This window comes from Stenella coeruleoalba, assembly GCF_951394435.1.
Source record: "Stenella coeruleoalba genome assembly, chromosome: 19".
NCBI classification, from domain to species: domain Eukaryota; kingdom Metazoa; phylum Chordata; class Mammalia; order Artiodactyla; family Delphinidae; genus Stenella; species Stenella coeruleoalba.
In genome coordinates, this window is record NC_137165.1 from 172,660 (window position 1) to 195,870 (window position 23,211).

General features: G+C 43.8%; 1 long non-coding RNA gene across 2 annotated transcripts in view; it reads right to left on the minus strand.

Moving 5' to 3' along the window:
- The window catches only part of LOC307177822, a 222,066-nt gene that overhangs the window by 160,152 nt on the left and 38,703 nt on the right, over positions 1-23,211 (minus strand). Inside the window, exons 1-2 of one of the 2 annotated variants that reach the window (XR_013825095.1) lie at positions 9,743-10,044; positions 272-353 (exon numbers count right to left, since the gene is read on the minus strand). The exons of the other annotated variant lie outside the window; for it this stretch is intronic. This is a non-coding gene — a long non-coding RNA (uncharacterized lncRNA). Of the gene's footprint in view, positions 1-271; positions 354-9,742; positions 10,045-23,211 lie in introns of those variants that run through there. 2 annotated transcript variants of the gene reach the window in all.

Genomic DNA, 23,211 nt, shown 5'->3' on the forward strand with positions numbered 1-23,211 from the left:
ACTGGGAGCCTTGTTATGCTGATGGGCGGGATGTAAATTGCCAACAGACACCTGGGAGAAGTGTATGGTGTTTCCTGAAACATCTAAAAAACAAAGCAACAGAGCCTAGGGCACTTCCACTTATGGTCCTATAGCTTAGGGAAATTAAAATCAAAAAGACACAGCCACCCCAAAGTTTGGAACGGCTCTGTTTACAAGAACCTCGTTTACAGTACAAGTTCAACATCGCAGAAAGTGAAAAATGGATAAAGAAGTTGTGGTATTAACTTACAAAACAATATCACTCAGCAATGAAATCTGTGTCATCAGGCCCTTAGCAGCACAATTAGTGGATTCAGGTATGATGATTCTAACTGAAGTAAGTCACACAGAAAAAGAAACATCATAAGATATCAGTAATACACGGAATGTAAACTTGGCTACACAGGAACTGAATTACAGAACAGAACAGGGTCTCAAATTTAGAAAACCAACTTATGCTTGCTTAAGGGGAAAGGTGAGTTGGGGTGCTGCATAAAACCACAGATTGAAATGAGCACAGATAAAGTTCCTTAAGTCAAATATGGAATAGACAAGAGCTACTCCTTGCTCAACGAAATGGACTCAACACCGCATATTAAACGCCTAAGAATGTACCTGACTAGTAAGTATCTTAAAACCTATGGATTGCTATGTCTCCGAAAGAGAATCAAGCATGTGTACAGGGGCATAAACGCAGCAGTGATAGGATTGGAGAGGTTCGGTGAACAAATGAAGACCCTTTGAAGTCATATTGCATGGTACCCATTACACGGGTCTTAACTCTCCAGGTTTAAGGTATTCTTCCTTCAGCTAAAACATGCATGTGGAACCCAAGTATGATCAACCATGTGAACGGGAGACGTGTTCAAATATGTCTCAGTTTTCCTCCCCTGGTACTCGGGTGCAACATTCCAGACGCTTTACTAACACTCTCCCCACTTGGAGAGTCAGCGCCTTTAACCTCCTGTTTGGCCCAGTTTGCAATTTCTGCAGAAGATGAACAGGAATAGCGAGAACCAATGAGAGACTAGCTGGAGGTGTCTGGACGGGCAAATTTAACTCTCATTTCCCACCAGGAAGAGGAAATAATGAAAGGCTCAGCGTGCCGTGCCGGAACCAGATTAGGGCCTGAAGCCATCCTGCGGTGTTGCGGCCAGGTCACAAGAAAGCGAGTTGAAGAAAGGAGCTCAGGGGCACTGTAATTCACAAACCTGCAGAGTTATAAATGACAGCTATCGTCCAAAAATAGACGGAAGTAAGGCTGCCAAGAGGACTTGAAAGCAGGGCAGAATTGCAGGAAACCGATTTCAGGAGGTAGACTGGAATTGCATTGAAAGCATAGGAAAAGAGGCAGAACGTCCACAATGATGCACTTGGCCAAAAAGGGCGTATGCGTTTTTTCCTGAATATATTCAGGAAAAAACGCATACGCCCTTTTTGGCCAACCAAGCAAGCTTGCAAAGGAAATCTGCACTACAATGAAGTCTCACTTCCCCCCGGTCAAAAGGGCCATCTGAAAAAAGTGTAAAATCCAGAAAGGCAGGACAGGCCATGGAGAACTGGGAGCCTTGTTATGCTGATGGGCGGGATGTAAATTGCCAACAACCACTCGGGAGAAGTGTATGGTGTTTCCTGAAACATCTAAAAAACAAAGCAACAGAACCTAGGGCACTTCCACTTATGGTCCTATAGCTTAGGGAAATTAAAATCAAAAAGACACAGCCACCCCAAAGTTTGGAACGGCTCTGTTTACAAGAACCTCGTTTACAGTACAAGTTCAACATCGCAGAAAGTGAAAAATGGATAAAGAAGTTGTGGTATTTACTTACAAAGCAATATCACTCAGCAATGAAATCTGTGTCATCAGGCCCTTAGCAGCACAATGAGTGGATTCAGGTATGATGATTCTAACTGAAATAAGTCACACAGAAAAAGAAACATCATAAGATATCAGTAATACAGGGAATGGAAACTTGGCTACACAGGAACTGAATTACAGAACAGAACAGGGTCTCAAATTTAGAAAAACAACTTATGCTTGCTTAAGGGTAAAGGTGAGTTGGGGTGCTGCATAAAACCAGAGATTGCAATGAGCACAGATAAAGTTCCTTAAGCCAAATATGGAATAGACAAGAGCTACTCCTTGCTCAACGAAATGGACTCAACACCCCATATTAAACGCCTAAGAATGTTCCTGACTTGTAAGTATCTTAAAACCTATGGATTGCTATGTCTCCGAAAGAGAATCAAGCATGTGTACAGGGGCATAAACGCAGCAGTGATAGGATTGGAGAGGTTCGGTGAGCAAATGAAGACCCTTTGAAGTCATATTGCATGGTACCCATTCCACGGGTTTCAACTACCCAGGTTTAAGGTATTCTTCCTTCAGCTAAAACATGCATGTGGAACCTAGAGTATGATCAACCATGTGATCGGGAGACGTGTTCAAATATGTCTCAGTTTTCGTACCCTGGTACTCGGGTGCAACATTCCAGACGCTTTACTAACACTCTCCCCACTTGGAGAGTCAGTCCCTTTAACCTCCTGTTTGGCCCAGTTTGCAATTTCTGCGGAAGATGAACAGGAATAGCGAGAACCAATGAGAGACTAGCTGGAGGTGTCTGGACGGGCAAATTTAACTCTCATTTCCCACCAGGAAGAGGAATTAAGCAAAGGCTCAGCGTGCCGGGCCGGAACCAGATTAGGGCCTGAAGCCATCCTGCGGTGTTGCGGCCAGGTCACAAGAAAGCGAGTTGAAGAAAGGAGCTCAGGGGCACTGTAATTCACAAACCTGCAGAGTTATAAATGACAGCTATCGTCCAAAAATAGACTGAAGTAAGGCTGCCAAGAGGACTTGAAAGCGGGGCAGAATTGCAGGAAACCGATTTCAGGAGGTAGACTGGAATTGCATTGAAAGCATAGGAAAAGAGGAAGGACGTCCACAATGATGCACTTGGCCAAAAAGGGCGTATGCGTTTTTTCCTGAATATATTCAGGAAAAAACGCATACGCCCTTTTTGGCCAACCAAGCAAGCTTGCAAAGGAAATCTGCACTACCATGAAGTCTCACTTCCCCCCGGTCAAAAGGGCCATCTGAAAAAAGTGTAAAATCCAGAAAGGCAGGACAGGCCATGGAGAACTGGGAGCCTTGTTATGCTGATGGGCGGGATGTAAATTGCCAACAACCACTCGGGAGAAGTGTATGGTGTTTCCTGAAACATCTAAAAAACAAAGCAACAGAACCTAGGGCACTTCCACTTATGGTCCTATAGCTTAGGGAAATTAAAATCAAAAAGACACAGCCACCCCAAAGTTTGGAACGGCTCTGTTTACAAGAACCTCGTTTACAGTACAAGTTCAACATCGCAGAAAGTGAAAAATGGATAAAGAAGTTGTGGTATTTACTTACAAAGCAATATCACTCAGCAATGAAATCTGTGTCATCAGGCCCTTAGCAGCACAATGAGTGGATTCAGGTATGATGATTCTAACTGAAATAAGTCACACAGAAAAAGAAACATCATAAGATATCAGTAATACATGGAATGTAAACTTGACTACACAGGAAGTGAATTACAGAACAGAACAGGGTCTCAAATTTAGAAAACCAACTTATGCTTGCTTAAGGGGAAAGGTGAGTTGGGGTGCTGCATAAAACCAGAGATTGAAATGAGCACAGATAAAGTTCCTTAAGTCAAATATGGAATAGACAAGAGCTACTCCTTGCTCAACGAAATGGACACAACACCGCATATTAAACGCCGAAGAATGTACCTGACTAGTAAGTATCTTAAAACCTATGGATTGCTATGTCTCCGAAAGAGAATCAAGCATGTGTACAGGGGCATAAACGCAGCAGTGATAGGATTGGAGAGGTTCGGTGAGCAAATGAAGACCCTTTGAAGTCATATTGCATGGTACCCATTACACGGGTTTCAACTACCCAGGTTTTAGGTATTCTTCCTTCAGCTAAAACATGCATGTGGAACCCAGAGTATGATCAACCATGTGATCGAGAGACGTGTTCAAATATGTCTCAGTTTTCCTCCCGTGGTACTCGGGTGCAACATTCCAGACGCTTTACTAACACTCTCCCCACTTGGAGAGTCAGCGCCTTTAACCTCCTGTTTGGCACAGTTTGCAATTTCTGCGGAAGATGAACAGGAATAGCGAGAACCAATGAGAGGCTAGCTGGAGGTGTCTGGACGGGCAAATTTAACTCTCATTTCGCAACAGGAAGAGGAAATAACCAAAGGCTCAGCGTTCCGTACCGGAACCAGATTAGGGCCTGAAGCCATCCTGCGGTGTTGCGGCCAGCTCAAAAGAAACCGAGTTGAAGAAAGGAGCTCAGGGGCACTGTAATTCACAAACCTGCAGTTATAAATGACAGCTATCGTCCAAAAATAGACTGAAGTAAGGCTGCCAAGAGGACTTGAAAGCGGGGCAGAATTGCAGGAAACCGATTTCAGGAGGTAGACTGGAATTGCATTGAAAGCATAGGAAAAGAGGCAGAACGTCCACAATGATGCACTTGGCCAAAAAGGGCGTATGCGTTTTTTCCTGAATATATTCAGGAAAAAACGCATACGCCCTTTTTGGCCAACCAAGCAAGCTTGCAAAGGAAATCTGCACTACAATGAAGTCTCACTTCCCCCCGGTCAAAAGGGCCATCTGAAAAAAGTGTAAAATCCAGAAAGGCAGGACAGGCCATGGAGAACTGGGAGCCTTGTTATGCTGATGGGCGGGATGTAAATTGCCAACAACCACTCGGGAGAAGTGTATGGTGTTTCCTGAAACATCTAAAAAACAAAGCAACAGAACCTAGGGCACTTCCACTTATGGTCCTATAGCTTAGGGAAATTAAAATCAAAAAGACACAGCCACCCCAAAGTTTGGAACGGCTCTGTTTACAAGAACCTCGTTTACAGTACAAGTTCAACATCGCAGAAAGTGAAAAATGGATAAAGAAGTTGTGGTATTTACTTACAAAGCAATATCACTCAGCAATGAAATCTGTGTCATCAGGCCCTTAGCAGCACAATGAGTGGATTCAGGTATGATGATTCTAACTGAAATAAGTCACACAGAAAAAGAAACATCATAAGATATCAGTAATACAGGGAATGGAAACTTGGCTACACAGGAACTGAATTACAGAACAGAACAGGGTCTCAAATTTAGAAAAACAACTTATGCTTGCTTAAGGGTAAAGGTGAGTTGGGGTGCTGCATAAAACCAGAGATTGCAATGAGCACAGATAAAGTTCCTTAAGCCAAATATGGAATAGACAAGAGCTACTCCTTGCTCAACGAAATGGACTCAACACCCCATATTAAACGCCTAAGAATGTTCCTGACTTGTAAGTATCTTAAAACCTATGGATTGCTATGTCTCCGAAAGAGAATCAAGCATGTGTACAGGGGCATAAACGCAGCAGTGATAGGATTGGAGAGGTTCGGTGAGCAAATGAAGACCCTTTGAAGTCATATTGCATGGTACCCATTCCACGGGTTTCAACTACCCAGGTTTAAGGTATTCTTCCTTCAGCTAAAACATGCATGTGGAACCTAGAGTATGATCAACCATGTGATCGGGAGACGTGTTCAAATATGTCTCAGTTTTCGTACCCTGGTACTCGGGTGCAACATTCCAGACGCTTTACTAACACTCTCCCGACTTGGAGAGTCAGTCCCTTTAACCTCCTGTTTGGCCCAGTTTGCAATTTCTGCGGAAGATGAACAGGAATAGCGAGAACCAATGAGAGACTAGCTGGAGGTGTCTGGACGGGCAAATTTAACTCTCATTTCCCACCAGGAAGAGGAATTAAGCAAAGGCTCAGCGTGCCGGGCCGGAACCAGATTAGGGCCTGAAGCCATCCTGCGGTGTTGCGGCCAGGTCACAAGAAAGCGAGTTGAAGAAAGGAGCTCAGGGGCACTGTAATTCACAAACCTGCAGAGTTATAAATGACAGCTATCGTCCAAAAATAGACTGAAGTAAGGCTGCCAAGAGGACTTGAAAGCGGGGCAGAATTGCAGGAAACCGATTTCAGGAGGTAGACTGGAATTGCATTGAAAGCATAGGAAAAGAGGCAGAACGTCCACAATGATGCACTTGGCCAAAAAGGGCGTATGCGTTTTTTCCTGAATATATTAAGGAAAAAACGCATACGCCCTTTTTGGCCAACCAAGCAAGCTTGCAAAGGAAATCTGCACTACAATGAAGTCTCACTTCCCCCCGGTCAAAAGGGCCATCTGAAAAAAGTGTAAAATCCAGAAAGGCAACAGGCCATTGAGAACTGGGAGCCTTGTTATGCTGATGGACGGGATGTAAATTGCCAACAGACACTTGGGAGAAGTGTATGGTGTTTCCTGAAACGTCTAAAAAACAAAGCAACAGAGCCTAGAGCACTTCCACTTATGGTCCTATAGCTTAGGAAAATTAAAATCAAAAAGACACAGCCACCCCAAAGTTCGGAACGGCTCTGTTTACAAGAACCTCGTTTACAGTACAAGTTCAACATCGCAGAAAGTGAAAAATGGATAAAGAACTTGTGGTACTTATGTACAATGCAGTGTCACTCAGCAATGAAATCTATGTCATCAGGCCCATAGCAGCATAATGAGTAGATTCAGGTATGATGATTCTAACTGAAATAAGTCACACAGAAAAAGAAACATCATAAGATATCAGTAATACACGGAATGTAAACTTGGCTACACAGGAACTGAATTACAGAACAGAACAGGGTCTCAAATTTAGAAAACCAACTTATGCTTGCTTAAGGGTAAAGGTGAGTTGGGGTGCTGCATAAAACCAGAGATTGAAATGAGCACAGATAAAGTTCCTTAAGTCAAATATGGAATAGACAAGAGCTACTCCTTGCTCAACGAAATGGACTCAAAACCCCATATTAAACGCCTAAGAATGTACCAGACTAGTAAGTATCTTAAAACCTATGGATTGCTATGTCTCCGAAAGAGAATCAAGCATGTGTACAGGGGCATAAACGCAGCAGTGATAGGATTGGAGAGGTTCGGTGAGCAAATGAAGACCCTTTGAAGTCATATTGCATGGTACCCATTCCACGGGTTTCAACTACCCAGGTTTAAGGTATTCTTCCTTCAGCTAAAACATGCATGTGGAACCTAGAGTATGATCAACCATGTGATCGGGAGACGTGTTCAAATATGTCTCAGTTTTCGTACCCTGGTACTCGGGTGCAACATTCCAGACGCTTTACTAACACTCTCCCCACTTGGAGAGTCAGTCCCTTTAACCTCCTGTTTGGCCCAGTTTGCAATTTCTGCGGAAGATGAACAGGAATAGCGAGAACCAATGAGAGACTAGCTGGAGGTGTCTGGACGGGCAAATTTAACTCTAATTTCCCACCAGGAAGAGGAATTAAGCAAAGGCTCAGCGTGCCGGGCCGGAACCAGATTAGGGCCTGAAGCTATCCTGCGGTGTTGCGGCCAGGTCACAAGAAAGCGAGTTGAAGAAAGGAGCTCAGGGGCACTGTAATTCACAAACCTGCAGAGTTATAAATGACAGCTATCGTCCAAAAATAGACTGAAGTAAGGCTGCCAAGAGGACTTGAAAGCGGGGCAGAATTGCAGGAAACCGATTTCAGGAGGTAGACTGGAATTGCATTGAAAGCATAGGAAAAGAGGCAGAACGTCCACAATGATGCACTTGGCCAAAAAGGGCGTATGCGTTTTTTCCTGAATATATTAAGGAAAAAACGCATACGCCCTTTTTGGCCAACCAAGCAAGCTTGCAAAGGAAATCTGCACTACAATGAAGTCTCACTTCCCCCCGGTCAAAAGGGCCATCTGAAAAAAGTGTAAAATCCAGAAAGGCAACAGGCCATTGAGAACTGGGAGCCTTGTTATGCTGATGGACGGGATGTAAATTGCCAACAGACACTTGGGAGAAGTGTATGGTGTTTCCTGAAACGTCTAAAAAACAAAGCAACAGAGCCTAGGGCACTTCCACTTATGGTCCTATAGCTTAGGAAAATTAAAATCAAAAAGACACAGCCACCCCAAAGTTCGGAACGGCTCTGTTTACAAGAACCTCGTTTACAGTACAAGTTCAACATCGCAGAAAGTGAAAAATGGATAAAGAACTTGTGGTACTTATGTACAATGCAGTGTCACTCAGCAATGAAATCTATGTCATCAGGCCCGTAGCAGCATAATGAGTAGATTCAGGTATGATGATTCTAACTGAAATAAGTCACACAGAAAAAGAAACATCATAAGATATCAGTAATACACGGAATGTAAACTTGGCTACACAGGAACTGAATTACAGAACAGAACAGGGTCTCAAATTTAGAAAACCAACTTATGCTTGCTTAAGGGTAAAGGTGAGTTGGGGTGCTGCATAAAACCAGAGATTGAAATGAGCACAGATAAAGTTCCTTAAGTCAAATATGGAATAGACAAGAGCTACTCCTTGCTCAACGAAATGGACTCAAAACCCCATATTAAACGCCTAAGAATGTACCAGACTAGTAAGTATCTTAAAACCTATGGATTGCTATGTCTCCGAAAGAGAATCAAGCATGTGTACAGGGGCATAAACGCAGCAGTGATAGGATTGGAGAGGTTCGGTGAGCAAATGAAGACCCTTTGAAGTCATATTGCATGGTACCCATTCCACGGGTTTCAACTACCCAGGTTTAAGGTATTCTTCCTTCAGCTAAAACATGCATGTGGAACCTAGAGTATGATCAACCATGTGATCGGGAGACGTGTTCAAATATGTCTCAGTTTTCCTCCCCTGGTACTCGGGTGCAACATTCCAGACGCTTTACTAACACTCTCCCCACTTGGAGAGTCAGTCCCTTTAACCTCCTGTTTGGCCCAGTTTGCAATTTCTGCGGAAGATGAACAGGAATAGCGAGAACCAATGAGAGGCTAGCTGGAGGTGTCTGGACGGGCAAATTTAACTCTCATTTCCGACCAGGAAGAGGAATTAACCAAAGGCTCAGCATGCCGGGCCGGAACCAGATTAGGGCCTGAAGCCATCCTGTGGTGTTGCGGCCAGGTCACAAGAAAGCGAGTTGAAGATAGGAGCTCAGGGGCACTGTAATTCACAAACCTGCAGAGTTATAAATGACAGCTATCGTCCAAAAATAGACTGAAGTAAGGCTGCCAAGAGGACTTGAAAGCGGGGCAGAATTGCAGGAAACCGATTTCAGGAGGTAGACTGGAATTGCATTGAAAGCATAGGAAAAGAGGTAGAACGTCCACAATGACGCACTTGGACAAAAAGGGCGTATGCGTTTTTTCCTGAATATATTCAGGAAAAAACGCATACGCCCTTTTTGGCCAACCAAGCAAGCTTGCAAAGGAAATCTGCACTACAATGAAGTCTCACTTCCCCCCGGTCAAAAGGGCCATCTGAAAAAAGTGTAAAATCCAGAAAGGCAACAGGCCATTGAGAACTGGGAGCCTTGTTATGCTGATGGGCGGGATGTAAATTGCCAACAGACACCTGGGAGAAGTGTATGGTGTTTCCTGAAACATCTAAAAAACAAAGCAACAGAGCCTAGGGCACTTCCACTTATGGTCCTATAGCTTAGGGAAATTAAAATCAAAAAGACACAGCCACCCCAAAGTTTGGGACGCCTCTGTTTACAAGAACCTCGTTTACAGTACAAGTTCAACATCGCAGAAAGTGAAAAATGGATAAAGAAGTTGTGGTATTTACTTACAAAGCAATATCACGCAGCAATGAAATCTGTGTCATCAGGCCCTTAGCAGCACAATGAGTGGATTCAGGTATGATGATTCTAACTGAAATAAGACACACAGAAAAAGAAACATCATAAGATATCAGTAATACACGGAATGTAAACTTGGCTACACAGGAACTGAATTACAGAACAGAACAGGGTCTCAAATTTAGAAAACCAACTTATTCTTGCTTTAGGGTAAAGGTGAGTTGGGGTGCTGCATAAAACCAGAGATTGAAATGAGCACAGATAAAGTTCCTTAAGCCAAATATGGAATAGACAAGAGCTACTCCTTGCTCAACGAAATGGACTCAACACCGCATATTAAACGCCTAAGAATGTACCTGACTAGTAAGTATCTTAAAACCTATGGATTGCTATGTCTCCGAAAGAGAATCAAGCATGTGTACAGGGGCATAAACGCAGCAGTGATAGGATTGGAGAGGTTCGGTGAGCAAATGAAGACCCTTTGAAGTCATATTGCATGGTACCCATTCCACGGGTTTCAACTACCCAGGTTTAAGGTATTCTTCCTTCAGCTAAAACATGCATGTGGAACCTAGAGTATGATCAACCATGTGATCGGGAGACGTGTTCAAATATGTCTCAGTTTTCCTCCCCTGGTACTCGGGTGCAACATTCCAGACGCTTTACTAACACTCTCCCCACTTGGAGAGTCAGTCCCTTTAACCTCCTGTTTGGCCCAGTTTGCAATTTCTGCGGAAGATGAACAGGAATAGCGAGAACCAATGAGAGGCTAGCTGGAGGTGTCTGGACGGGCAAATTTAACTCTCATTTCCCACCAGGAAGTGGAATTAACCAAAGGCTCAGCATGCCGGGCCGGAACCAGATTAGGGCCTGAAGCCATCCTGCGGTGTTGCGGCCAGGTCACAAGAAAGCGAGTTGAAGAAAGGAGCTCAGGGGCACTGTAATTCACAAACCTGCAGAGTTATAAATGACAGCTATCGTCCAAAAATAGACTGAAGTAAGGCTGCCAAGAGGACTTGAAAGCGGGGCAGAATTGCAGGACACCGATTTCAAGAGGTAGACTGGAATTGCATTGAAAGCATAGGAAAAGAGGCAGAACGTCCACAATGATGCACTTGGCCAAAAAGGGCGTATGCGTTTTTTCCTGAATATATTCAGGAAAAAACGCATACGCCCTTTTTGGCCAACCAAGCAAGCTTGCAAAGGAAATCTGCACTACCATGAAGTCTCACTTCCCCCCGGTGAAAAGGGCCATCTGAAAAAAGTGTAAAATCCAGAAAGGCAGGACAGGCCATGGAGAACTGGGAGCCTTGTTATGCTGATGGGCGGGATGTAAATTGCCAACAGACACTCGGGAGGAGTGTATGGTGTTTCCTGAAACATCTAAAAAACAAAGCAACAGAGCCTAGGGCACTGCCACTTATGGTCCTATAGCTTAGGGAAATTAAAATCAAAAAGACACAGCCACCCCAAAGTTTGGAACGGCTCTGTTTACAAGAACCTCGTTTACAGTACAAGTTCAACATCGCAGAAAGTGAAAAATGGGTAAAGAAGTTGTGGTATTTACTTACAAAGCAATATCACTCAGCAATAAAATCTGTGTCATCAGGCCCTTAGCAGCACAATGAGTGGATTCAGGTATGATGATTCTAACTGAAATAAGTCACACAGAAAAAGAAACATCATAAGATATCAGTAATACACGGAATGTAAACTTGGCTACACAGGAACTGAATTACAGAACAGAACAGGGTCTCAAATTTAGAAAACCAACTTATTCTTGCTTAAGGGTAAAGGTGAGTTGGGGTGCTGCATAAAACCAGAGATTGAAATGAGCACAGATAAAGTTCCTTAAGCCAAATATGGAATAGACAAGAGCTACTCCTTGCTCAACGAAATGGACTCAACACCCCATATTAAACGCCTAAGAATGTACCTGACTAGTAAGTATCTTAAAACCTATGGATTGCTATGTCTCCGAAAGAGAATCAAGCATGTGTACAGGGGCATAAACGCAGCAGTGATAGGATTGGAGAGGTTCGGTGAGCAAATGAAGACCCTTTGAAGTCATATTGCATGGTACCCATTCCACGGGTTTCAACTACCCAGGTTTAAGGTATTCTTCCTTCAGCTAAAACATGCATGTTCAACCTAGAGTATGATCAACCATGTGATCGGGAGACGTGTTCAAATATGTCTCAGTTTTCCTCCCCTGGTACTCGGGTGCAACATTCCAGACGCTTTACTAACACTCTCCCCACTTGGAGAGTCAGTCCCTTTAACCTCCTGTTTGGCCCAGTTTGCAATTTCTGCGGAAGATGAACAGGAATAGCGAGAACCAATGAGAGGCTAGCTGGAGGTGTCTGGACGGGCAAATTTAACTCTCATTTCCCACCAGGAAGAGGAATTAACCAAAGGCTCAGCATGCTGGGCCGGAACCAGATTAGGGCCTGAAGCCATCCTGCGGTGTTGCGGCCAGGTCACAAGAAAGCGAGTTGAAGAAAGGAGCTCAGGGGCACTGTAATTCACAAACCTGCAGAGTTATAAATGACAGCTATCGTCCAAAAACAGACTGAAGTAAGGCTGCCAAGAGGACTTGAAAGAGGGGCAGAATTGCAGGAAACCGATTTCAGGAGGTAGACTGGAATTGCATTGAAAGCATAGGAAAAGAGGCAGAACGTCCACAATGATGCACTTGGCCAAAAAGGGCGTATGCGTTTTCTCCTGAATATATTCAGGAAAAAACGCATACGCCCTTTTTGGCCAACCAAGCAAGCTTGCAAAGGAAATCTGCACTACAATGAAGTCTCACTTCCCCCCGGCCAAAAGGGCCATCTGAAAAAAGTGTAAAATCCAGAAAGGCAACAGGCCATTGAGAACTGGGAGCCTTGTTATGCTGATGGGCGGGATGTAAATTGCCAACAGACACTTGGGAGAAGTGTATGGTGTTTCCTGAAACATCTAAAAAACAAAGCAACAGAGCCTAGGGCACTTCCACTTATGGTCCTATAGCTTAGGGAAATTAAAATAAAAAAGACACAGCCACCCCAAAGTTTGGAACGGCTCTGTTTACAAGAACCTCGTTTACAGTACAAGTTCAACATCGCAGAAAGTGAAAAATGGATAAAGAAGTTGTGGTATTTACTTACAAAGCAATATCACTCAGCAATGAAATCTGTGTCATCAGGCCCAGAGCATCACAATGACTGGATTCAGGTATGATGATTCTAACTGAAATAAGTCACACAGAAAAAGAAACATCATAAGATATCAGTAATACACGGAATGGAAACTTGGCTACACAGGAACTGAATTACAGAACAGAACAGGGTCTCAAATTTAGAAAACCAACTTATGCTTGCTTAAGGGGAAAGGTGAGTTGGGGTGCTGCATAAAACCAGAGATTGAAATGAGCACAGATAAAGTTCCTTAAGCCAAATATGGAATAGACAAGAGCTACTCCTTGCTCAACGAAATGGACTCAACACCCCATATTAAACGCCTAAGAATCTACCTGACTAGTAAGTATCTTAAAACCTATGGATTGCTATGTCTCCGAAAGAGAATCAAGCATGTGTACAGGGGCATAAACGCAGCAGTGATAGGATTGGAGAGGTGCGGTGAGCAAATGAAGACCCTTTGAAGTCATATTGCATGGTACCCATTCCACGGGTTTCAACTACCCAGGTTTAAGGTATTCTTCCTTCAGCTAAAACATGCATGTGGAACCTAGAGTATGATCAACCATGTGATCGGGAGACGTGTTCAAATATGTCTCAGTTTTCCTCCCCTGGTACTCGGGTGCAACATTCCAGACGCTTTACTAACACTCTCCCCACTTGGAGAGTCAGTCCCTTTAACCTCCTGTTTGGCCCAGTTTGCAATTTCTGTGGAAGATGAACAGGAATAGCGAGAACCAATGAGAGGCTAGCTGGAGGTGTCTGGACGGGCAAATTTAACTCTCATTTCCCACCAGGAAGAGGAATTAACCAAAGGCTCAGCATGCCGGGCCGGAACCAGATTAGGGCCTGAAGCCATCCTGCGGTGTTGTGGCCAGGTCACAAGAAAGCGAGTTGAAGAAAGGAGCTCAGGGGCACTGTAATTCACAAACCTGCAGAGTTATAAATGACAGCTATCGTCCAAAAATAGACTGAAGTAAGGCTGCCAAGAGGACTTGAAAGCGGGGCAGAATTGCAGGAAACCGATTTCAGGAGGTAGACTGGAATTGCATTGAAAGCATAGGAAAAGAGGCAGAACGTCCACAATGATGCACTTGGCCAAAAAGGGCGTATGCGTTTTTTCCTGAATATATTAAGGAAAAAACACATACGCCCTTTTTGGCCAACCAAGCAAGCTTGCAAAGGAAATCTGCACTACAATGAAGTCTCACTTCCCCCCGGTCAAAAGGGCCATCTGAAAAAAGTGTAAAATCCAGAAAGGCAAGAGGCCATTGAGAACTGGGAGCCTTGTTATGCTGATGGGCGGGATGTAAATTGCCAACAGACACTTGGGAGAAGTGTATGGTGTTTCCTGAAACATCTAAAAAACAAAGCAACAGAGCCTAGGGCACTTCCACTTATGGTCCTATAGCTTAGGGAAATTAAAATAAAAAAGACACAGCCACCCCAAAGTTTGGAACGGCTCTGTTTACAAGAACCTCGTTTACAGTACAAGTTCAACATCGCAGAAAGTGAAAAATGGATAAAGAAGTTGTGGTATTTACTTACAAAGCAATATCACTCAGCAATGAAATCTGTGTCATCAGGCCCTTAGCAGCACAATGAGTGGATTCAGGTATGATGATTCTAACTGAAATAAGTCACACAGAAAAAGAAACATCATAAGATATCAGTAATACACGGAATGTAAACTTGGCTACACAGGAACTGAATTACAGAACAGAACAGGGTCTCAAATTTAGAAAACCAACTTATTCTTGCTTAAGGGTAAAGGTGAGTTGGGGTGCTGCATAAAAACAGAGATTGAAATGAGCACAGATAAAGTTCCTTAAGCCAAATATGGAATAGACAAGAGCTACTCCTTGCTCAGCGAAATTGACTCAACACCGCATATTAAACGCCTAAGAATGTACCTGACTAGTAAGTATCTTAAAACCTATGGATTGCTATGTCTCCGAAAGAGAATCAAGCATGTGTACAGGGGCATAAACGCAGCAGTGATAGGATTGGAGAGGTTCGGTGAACAAATGAAGACCCTTTGAAGTCATATTGCATGGTACCCATTCCACGGGTTTCAACTACCCAGGTTTAAGGTATTCTTCCTTCAGCTAAAACATGCATGTGGAACCTAGAGTATGATCAACCATGTGATCGGGAGACGTGTTCAAATATGTCTCAGTTTTCCTCCCCTGGTACTCGGGTGCAACATTCCAGACGCTTTACTAACACTCTCCCCACTTGGAGAGTCAGTCCCTTTAACCTCCTGTTTGGCCCAGTTTGCAATTTCTGCGGAAGATGAACAGGAATAACGAGAACCAATGAGAGACTAGCTGGAGGTGTCTGGACGGGCAAATTTAACTCTCATTTCCCACCAGGAAGAGGAAATAACCAAAGGCTCAGCGTGCCGTGCCGGAACCAGATTAGGGCCTGAAGCCATCCTGCGGTGTTGCGGCCAGGTCACAAGAAAGCGAGTTGAAGAAAGGAGCTCAGGGGCACTGTAATTCACAAACCTGCAGAGTTATAAATGACAGCTATCGTCCAAAAATAGACTGAAGTAAGGCTGCCAAGAGGACTTGAAAGCGGGGCAGAATTGCAGGAAACCGATTTCAGGAGGTAGACTGGAATTGCATTGAAAGCATAGGAAAAGAGGCACAACGTCCACAATGATGCACTTGGCCAAAATGGGCGTATGCGTTTTTTCCTGAATATATTCAGGAAAAAACGCATACGCCCTTTTTGGCCAACCAAGCAAGCTTGCAAAGGAAATCTGCACTACCATGAAGTCTCACTTCCCCCCGGTGAAAAGGGCCATCTGAAAAAAGTGTAAAATCCAGAAAGGCAGGACAGGCCATGGAGAACTGGGAGCCTTGTTATGCTGATGGGCGGGATGTAAATTGCCAACAACCACTCGGGAGAAGTGTATGGTGTTTCCTGAAACATCTAAAAAACAAAGCAACAGAGCCTAGGGCACTTCCACTTATGGTCCTATAGCTTAGGGAAATTAAAATCAAAAAGACACAGCCACCCCAAAGTTTGGAACGGCTCTGTTTACAGTAACCTCGTTTACAGTACAAGTTCAACATCGCAGAAAGTGAAAAATGGATAAAGAAGTTGTGGTATTTACTTACAAAGCAATATCACTCAGCAATGAAATCTGTGTCATCAGGCCATTAGCAGCACAATGAGTGGATTCAGGTATGATGATTCTAACTGAAATAAGTCACACAGAAAAAGAAACATCATAAGATATCAGTAATACACGGAATGTAAACTTGGCTACACAGGAACTGAATTACAGAACAGAACAGGGTCTCAAATTTAGAAAACCAACTTATGCTTGCTTAAGGGTAAAGGTGAGTTGGGGTGCTGCATAAAACCAGAGATTGAAATGAGCACAGATAAAGTTCCTTAAGCCAAATATGGAATAGACAAGAGCTACTCCTTGCTCAACGAAATGGACTCAACACCCCATATTAAACGCCTAAGAATGTACCTGACTAGTAAGTATCTTAAAACCTATGGATTGCTATGTCTCCGAAAGAGAATCAAGCATGTGTACAGGGGCATAAACGCAGCAGTGATAGGATTGGAGAGGTTCGGTGGGCAAATGAAGACCCTTTGAAGTCATATTGCATGGTACCCATTCCACGGGTTTCAACTACCCAGGTTTAAGGTATTCTTCCTTCAGCTAAAACATGCATGTGGAACCTAGAGTATGATCAACCATGTGATCGGGAGACGTGTTCAAATATGTCTCAGTTTTCCTCCCCTGGTACTCGGGTGCAACATTCCAGACGCTTTACTAACACTCACCCCACTTGGAGAGTCAGTCCCTTTAACCTCCTGTTTGGCCCAGTTTGCAATTTCTGCGGAAGATGAACAGGAATAGCGAGAACCAATGAGAGACTAGCTGGAGGTGTCTGGACGGGCAAATTTAACTCTCATTTCCCACCAGGAAGAGGAATTAACCAAAGGCTCAGCATGCTGGGCCGGAACCAGATTAGGGCCTGAAGCCATCCTGCGGTGTTGCGGCCAGGTCACAAGAAAGCGAGTTGAAGAAAGGAGCTCAGGGGCACTGTAATTCACAAACCTGCAGAGTTATAAATGACAGCTATCGTCCAAAAATAGACTGAAGTAAGGCTGCCAAGAGGACTTGAAAGAGGGGCAGAATTGCAGGAAACCGATTTCAGGAGGTAGACTGGAATTGCATTGAAAGCATAGGAAAAGAGGCAGAACGTCCACAATGATGCACTTGGCCAAAAAGGGCGTATGCGTTTTCTCCTGAATATATTCAGGAAAAAACGCATACGCCCTTTTTGGCCAACCAAGCAAGCTTGCAAAGGAAATCTGCACTACAATGAAGTCTCACTTCCCCCCGGCCAAAAGGGCCATCTGAAAAAAGTGTAAAATCCAGAAAGGCAACAGGCCATTGAGAACTGGGAGCCTTGTTATGCTGATGGGCGGGATGTAAATTGCCAACAGACACTTGGGAGAAGTGTATGGTGTTTCCTGAAACATCTAAAAAACAAAGCAACAGAGCCTAGGGCACTTCCACTTATGGTCCTATAGCTTAGGGAAATTAAAATAAAAAAGACACAGCCACCCCAAAGTTTGGAACGGCTCTGTTTACAAGAACCTCGTTTACAGTACAAGTTCAACATCGCAGAAAGTGAAAAATGGATAAAGAAGTTGTGGTATTTACTTACAAAGCAATATCACTCAGCAATGAAATCTGTGTCATCAGGCCCGGAGCAGCACAATGAGTGGATTCAGGTATGATGATTCTAACTGAAATAAGTCACACAGAAAAAGAAACATCATAAGATATCAGTAATACACGGAATGGAAACTTGGCTACACAGGAACTGAATTACAGAACAGAACAGGGTCTCAAATTTAGAAAACCAACTTATGCTTGCTTAAGGGTAAAGGTGAGTTGGGGTGCTGCATAAAACCAGAGATTGAAATGAGCACAGATAAAGTTCCTTAAGCCAAATATGGAATAGACAAGAGCTACTCCTTGCTCAACGAAATGGACTCAACACCCCATATTAAACGCCTAAGAATGTACCTGACTAGTAAGTATCTTAAAACCTATGGATTGCTATGTCTCCGAAAGAGAATCAAGCATGTGTACAGGGGCATAAACGCAGCAGTGATAGGATTGGAGAGGTGCGGTGAGCAAATGAAGACCCTTTGAAGTCATATTGCATGGTACCCATTCCACGGGTTTCAACTACCCAGGTTTAAGGTATTCTTCCTTCAGCTAAAACATGCATGTGGAACCTAGAGTATGATCAACCATGTGATCGGGAGACGTGTTCAAATATGTCTCAGTTTTCCTCCCCTGGTACTCGGGTGCAACATTCCAGACGCTTTACTAACACTCTCCCCACTTGGAGAGTCAGTCCCTTTAACCTCCTGTTTGGCCCAGTTTGCAATTTCTGCGGAAGATGAACAGGAATAGCGAGAACCAATGAGAGGCTAGCTGGAGGTGTCTGGACGGGCAAATTTAACTCTCATTTCCCACCAGGAAGAGGAATTAACCAAAGGCTCAGCATGCTGGGCCGGAACCAGATTAGGGCCTGAAGCCATCCTGCGGTGTTGCGGCCAGGTCACAAGAAAGCGAGTTGAAGAAAGGAGCTCAGGGGCACTGTAATTCACAAACCTGCAGAGTTATAAATGACAGCTATCGTCCAAAAATAGACTGAAGTAAGGCTGCCAAGAGGACTTGAAAGAGGGGCAGAATTGCAGGAAACCGATTTCAGGAGGTAGACTGGAATTGCATTGAAAGCATAGGAAAAGAGGCAGAACGTCCACAATGATGCACTTGGCCAAAAACGGCGTATGCGTTTTCTCCTGAATATATTCAGGAAAAAACGCATACGCCCTTTTTGGCCAACCAAGCAAGCTTGCAAAGGAAATCTGCACTACAATGAAGTCTCACTTCCCCCCGGCCAAAAGGGCCATCTGAAAAAAGTGTAAAATCCAGAAAGGCAACAGGCCATTGAGAACTGGGAGCCTTGTTATGCTGATGGGCGGGATGTAAATTGCCAACAGACACTTGGGAGAAGTGTATGGTGTTTCCTGAAACATCTAAAAAACAAAGCAACAGAGCCTAGGGCACTTCCACTTATGGTCCTATAGCTTAGGGAAATTAAAATAAAAAAGACACAGCCACCCCAAAGTTTGGAACGGCTCTGTTTACAAGAACCTCGTTTACAGTACAAGTTCAACATCGCAGAAAGTGAAAAATGGATAAAGAAGTTGTGGTATTTACTTACAAAGCAATATCACTCAGCAATGAAATCTGTGTCATCAGGCCCGGAGCAGCACAATGAGTGGATTCAGGTATGATGATTCTAACTGAAATAAGTCACACAGAAAAAGAAACATCATAAGATATCAGTAATACACGGAATGGAAACTTGGCTACACAGGAACTGAATTACAGAACAGAACAGGGTCTCAAATTTAGAAAACCAACTTATGCTTGCTTAAGGGTAAAGGTGAGTTGGGGTGCTGCATAAAACCAGAGATTGAAATGAGCACAGATAAAGTTCCTTAAGCCAAATATGGAATAGACAAGAGCTACTCCTTGCTCAACGAAATGGACTCAACACCCCATATTAAACGCCTAAGAATGTACCTGACTAGTAAGTATCTTAAAACCTATGGATTGCTATGTCTCCGAAAGAGAATCAAGCATGTGTACAGGGGCATAAACGCAGCAGTGATAGGATTGGAGAGGTGCGGTGAGCAAATGAAGACCCTTTGAAGTCATATTGCATGGTACCCATTCCACGGGTTTCAACTACCCAGGTTTAAGGTATTCTTCCTTCAGCTAAAACATGCATGTGGAACCTAGAGTATGATCAACCATGTGATCGGGAGACGTGTTCAAATATGTCTCAGTTTTCCTCCCCTGGTACTCGGGTGCAACATTCCAGACGCTTTCCTAACACTCTCCCCACTTGGAGAGTCAGTCCCTTTAACCTCCTGTTTGGCCCAGTTTGCAATTTCTGTGGAAGATGAACAGGAATAGCGAGAACCAATGAGAGGCTAGCTGGAGGTGTCTGGACGGGCAAATTTAACTCTCATTTCCCACCAGGAAGAGGAATTAACCAAAGGCTCAGCATGCCGGGCCGGAACCAGATTAGGGCCTGAAGCCATCCTGCGGTGTTGCGGCCAGGTCACAAGAAAGCGAGTTGAAGAAAGGAGCTCAGGGGCACTGTAATTCACAAACCTGCAGAGTTATAAATGACAGCTATCGTCCAAAAATAGACTGAAGTAAGGCTGCCAAGAGGACTTGAAAGCGGGGCAGAATTGCAGGAAACCGATTTCAGGAGGTAGACTGGAATTGCATTGAAAGCATAGGAAAAGAGGCAGAACGTCCACAATGATGCACTTGGCCAAAAAGGGCGTATGCGTTTTTTCCTGAATATATTCAGGAAAAAACGCATACGCCCTTTTTGGCCAACCAAGCAAGCTTGCAAAGGAAATCTGCACTACAATGAAGTCTCACTTCCCCCCGGTCAAAAGGGCCATCTGAAAAAAGTGTAAAATCCAGAAAGGCAGGACAGGCCATGGAGAACTGGGAGCCTTGTTATGCTGATGGGCGGGATGTAAATTGCCAACAACCACTTGGGAGAAGTGTATGGTGTTTCCTGAAACATCTAAAAAACAAAGCAACAGAACCTAGGGCACTTCCACTTATGGTCCTATAGCTTAGGGAAATTAAAATCAAAAAGACACAGCCACCCCAAAGTTTGGAACGGCTCTGTTTACAAGAACCTCGTTTACAGTACAAGTTCAACATCACAGAAAGTGAAAAATGGATAAAGAAGTTGTGGTATTTACTTACAAAGCAATATCACTCAGCAATGAAATCTGTGTCATCAGGCCCTTAGCAGCACAATGAGTGGATTCAGGTATGATGATTCTAACTGAAGTAAGTCACACAGAAAAAGAAACATCATAAGATATCAGTAATACACGGAATGTAAACTTGGCTACACAGGAACTGAATTACAGAACAGAACAGGGTCTCAAATTTAGAAAACCAACTTATGCTTGCTTAAGGGTAAAGGTGAGTTGGGGTGCTGCATAAAACCAGAGATTGAAATGAGCACAGATAAAGTTCCTTAAGCCAAATATGGAATAGACAAGAGCTACTCCTTGCTCAACGAAATGGACTCAACACCGCATATTAAACGCCTAAGAATGTACCTGACTAGTAAGTATCTTAAAACCTATGGATTGCTATGTCTCCGAAAGAGAATCAAGCATGTGTACAGGGGCATAAACGCAGCAGTGATAGGATTGGAGAGGTTCGGTGAGCAAATGAAGACCCTTTGAAGTCATATTGCATGGTACCCATTACACGGGTCTTAACTCTCCAGGTTTAAGGTATTCTTCCTTCAGCTAAAACATGCATGTGGAACCCAAGTATGATCAACCATGTGAACGGGAGACGTGTTCAAATATGTCTCAGTTTTCCTCCCCTGGTACTCGGGTGCAACATTCCAGACGCTTTCCTAACACTCTCCCCACTTGGAGAGTCAGTCCCTTTAACCTCCTGTTTGGCCCAGTTTGCAATTTCTGTGGAAGATGAACAGGAATAGCGAGAACCAATGAGAGGCTAGCTGGAGGTGTCTGGACGGGCAAATTTAACTCTCATTTCCCACCAGGAAGAGGAATTAACCAAAGGCTCAGCATGCCGGGCCGGAACCAGATTAGGGCCTGAAGCCATCCTGCGGTGTTGCGGCCAGGTCACAAGAAAGCGAGTTGAAGAAAGGAGCTCAGGGGCACTGTAATTCACAAACCTGCAGAGTTATAAATGACAGCTATCGTCCAAAAATAGACTGAAGTAAGGCTGCCAAGAGGACTTGAAAGCGGGGCAGAATTGCAGGAAACCGATTTCAGGAGGTAGACTGGAATTGCATTGAAAGCATAGGAAAAGAGGCAGAACGTCCACAATGATGCACTTGGCCAAAAAGGGCGTATGCGTTTTTTCCTGAATATATTCAGGAAAAAACGCATACGCCCTTTTTGGCCAACCAAGCAAGCTTGCAAAGGAAATCTGCACTACAATGAAGTCTCACTTCCCCCCGGTCAAAAGGGCCATCTGAAAAAAGTGTAAAATCCAGAAAGGCAGGACAGGCCATGGAGAACTGGGAGCCTTGTTATGCTGATGGGCGGGATGTAAATTGCCAACAACCACTTGGGAGAAGTGTATGGTGTTTCCTGAAACATCTAAAAAACAAAGCAACAGAACCTAGGGCACTTCCACTTATGGTCCTATAGCTTAGGGAAATTAAAATCAAAAAGACACAGCCACCCCAAAGTTTGGAACGGCTCTGTTTACAAGAACCTCGTTTACAGTACAAGTTCAACATCACAGAAAGTGAAAAATGGATAAAGAAGTTGTGGTATTTACTTACAAAGCAATATCACTCAGCAATGAAATCTGTGTCATCAGGCCCTTAGCAGCACAATGAGTGGATTCAGGTATGATGATTCTAACTGAAGTAAGTCACACAGAAAAAGAAACATCATAAGATATCAGTAATACACGGAATGTAAACTTGGCTACACAGGAACTGAATTACAGAACAGAACAGGGTCTCAAATTTAGAAAACCAACTTATGCTTGCTTAAGGGTAAAGGTGAGTTGGGGTGCTGCATAAAACCAGAGATTGAAATGAGCACAGATAAAGTTCCTTAAGCCAAATATGGAATAGACAAGAGCTACTCCTTGCTCAACGAAATGGACTCAACACCGCATATTAAACGCCTAAGAATGTACCTGACTAGTAAGTATCTTAAAACCTATGGATTGCTATGTCTCCGAAAGAGAATCAAGCATGTGTACAGGGGCATAAACGCAGCAGTGATAGGATTGGAGAGGTTCGGTGAGCAAATGAAGACCCTTTGAAGTCATATTGCATGGTACCCATTACACGGGTCTTAACTCTCCAGGTTTAAGGTATTCTTCCTTCAGCTAAAACATGCATGTGGAACCCAAGTATGATCAACCATGTGAACGGGAGACGTGTTCAAATATGTCTCAGTTTTCCTCCCCTGGTACTCGGGTGCAACATTCCAGACGCTTTCCTAACACTCTCCCCACTTGGAGAGTCAGTCCCTTTAACCTCCTGTTTGGCCCAGTTTGCAATTTCTGTGGAAGATGAACAGGAATAGCGAGAACCAATGAGAGGCTAGCTGGAGGTGTCTGGACGGGCAAATTTAACTCTCATTTCCCACCAGGAAGAGGAATTA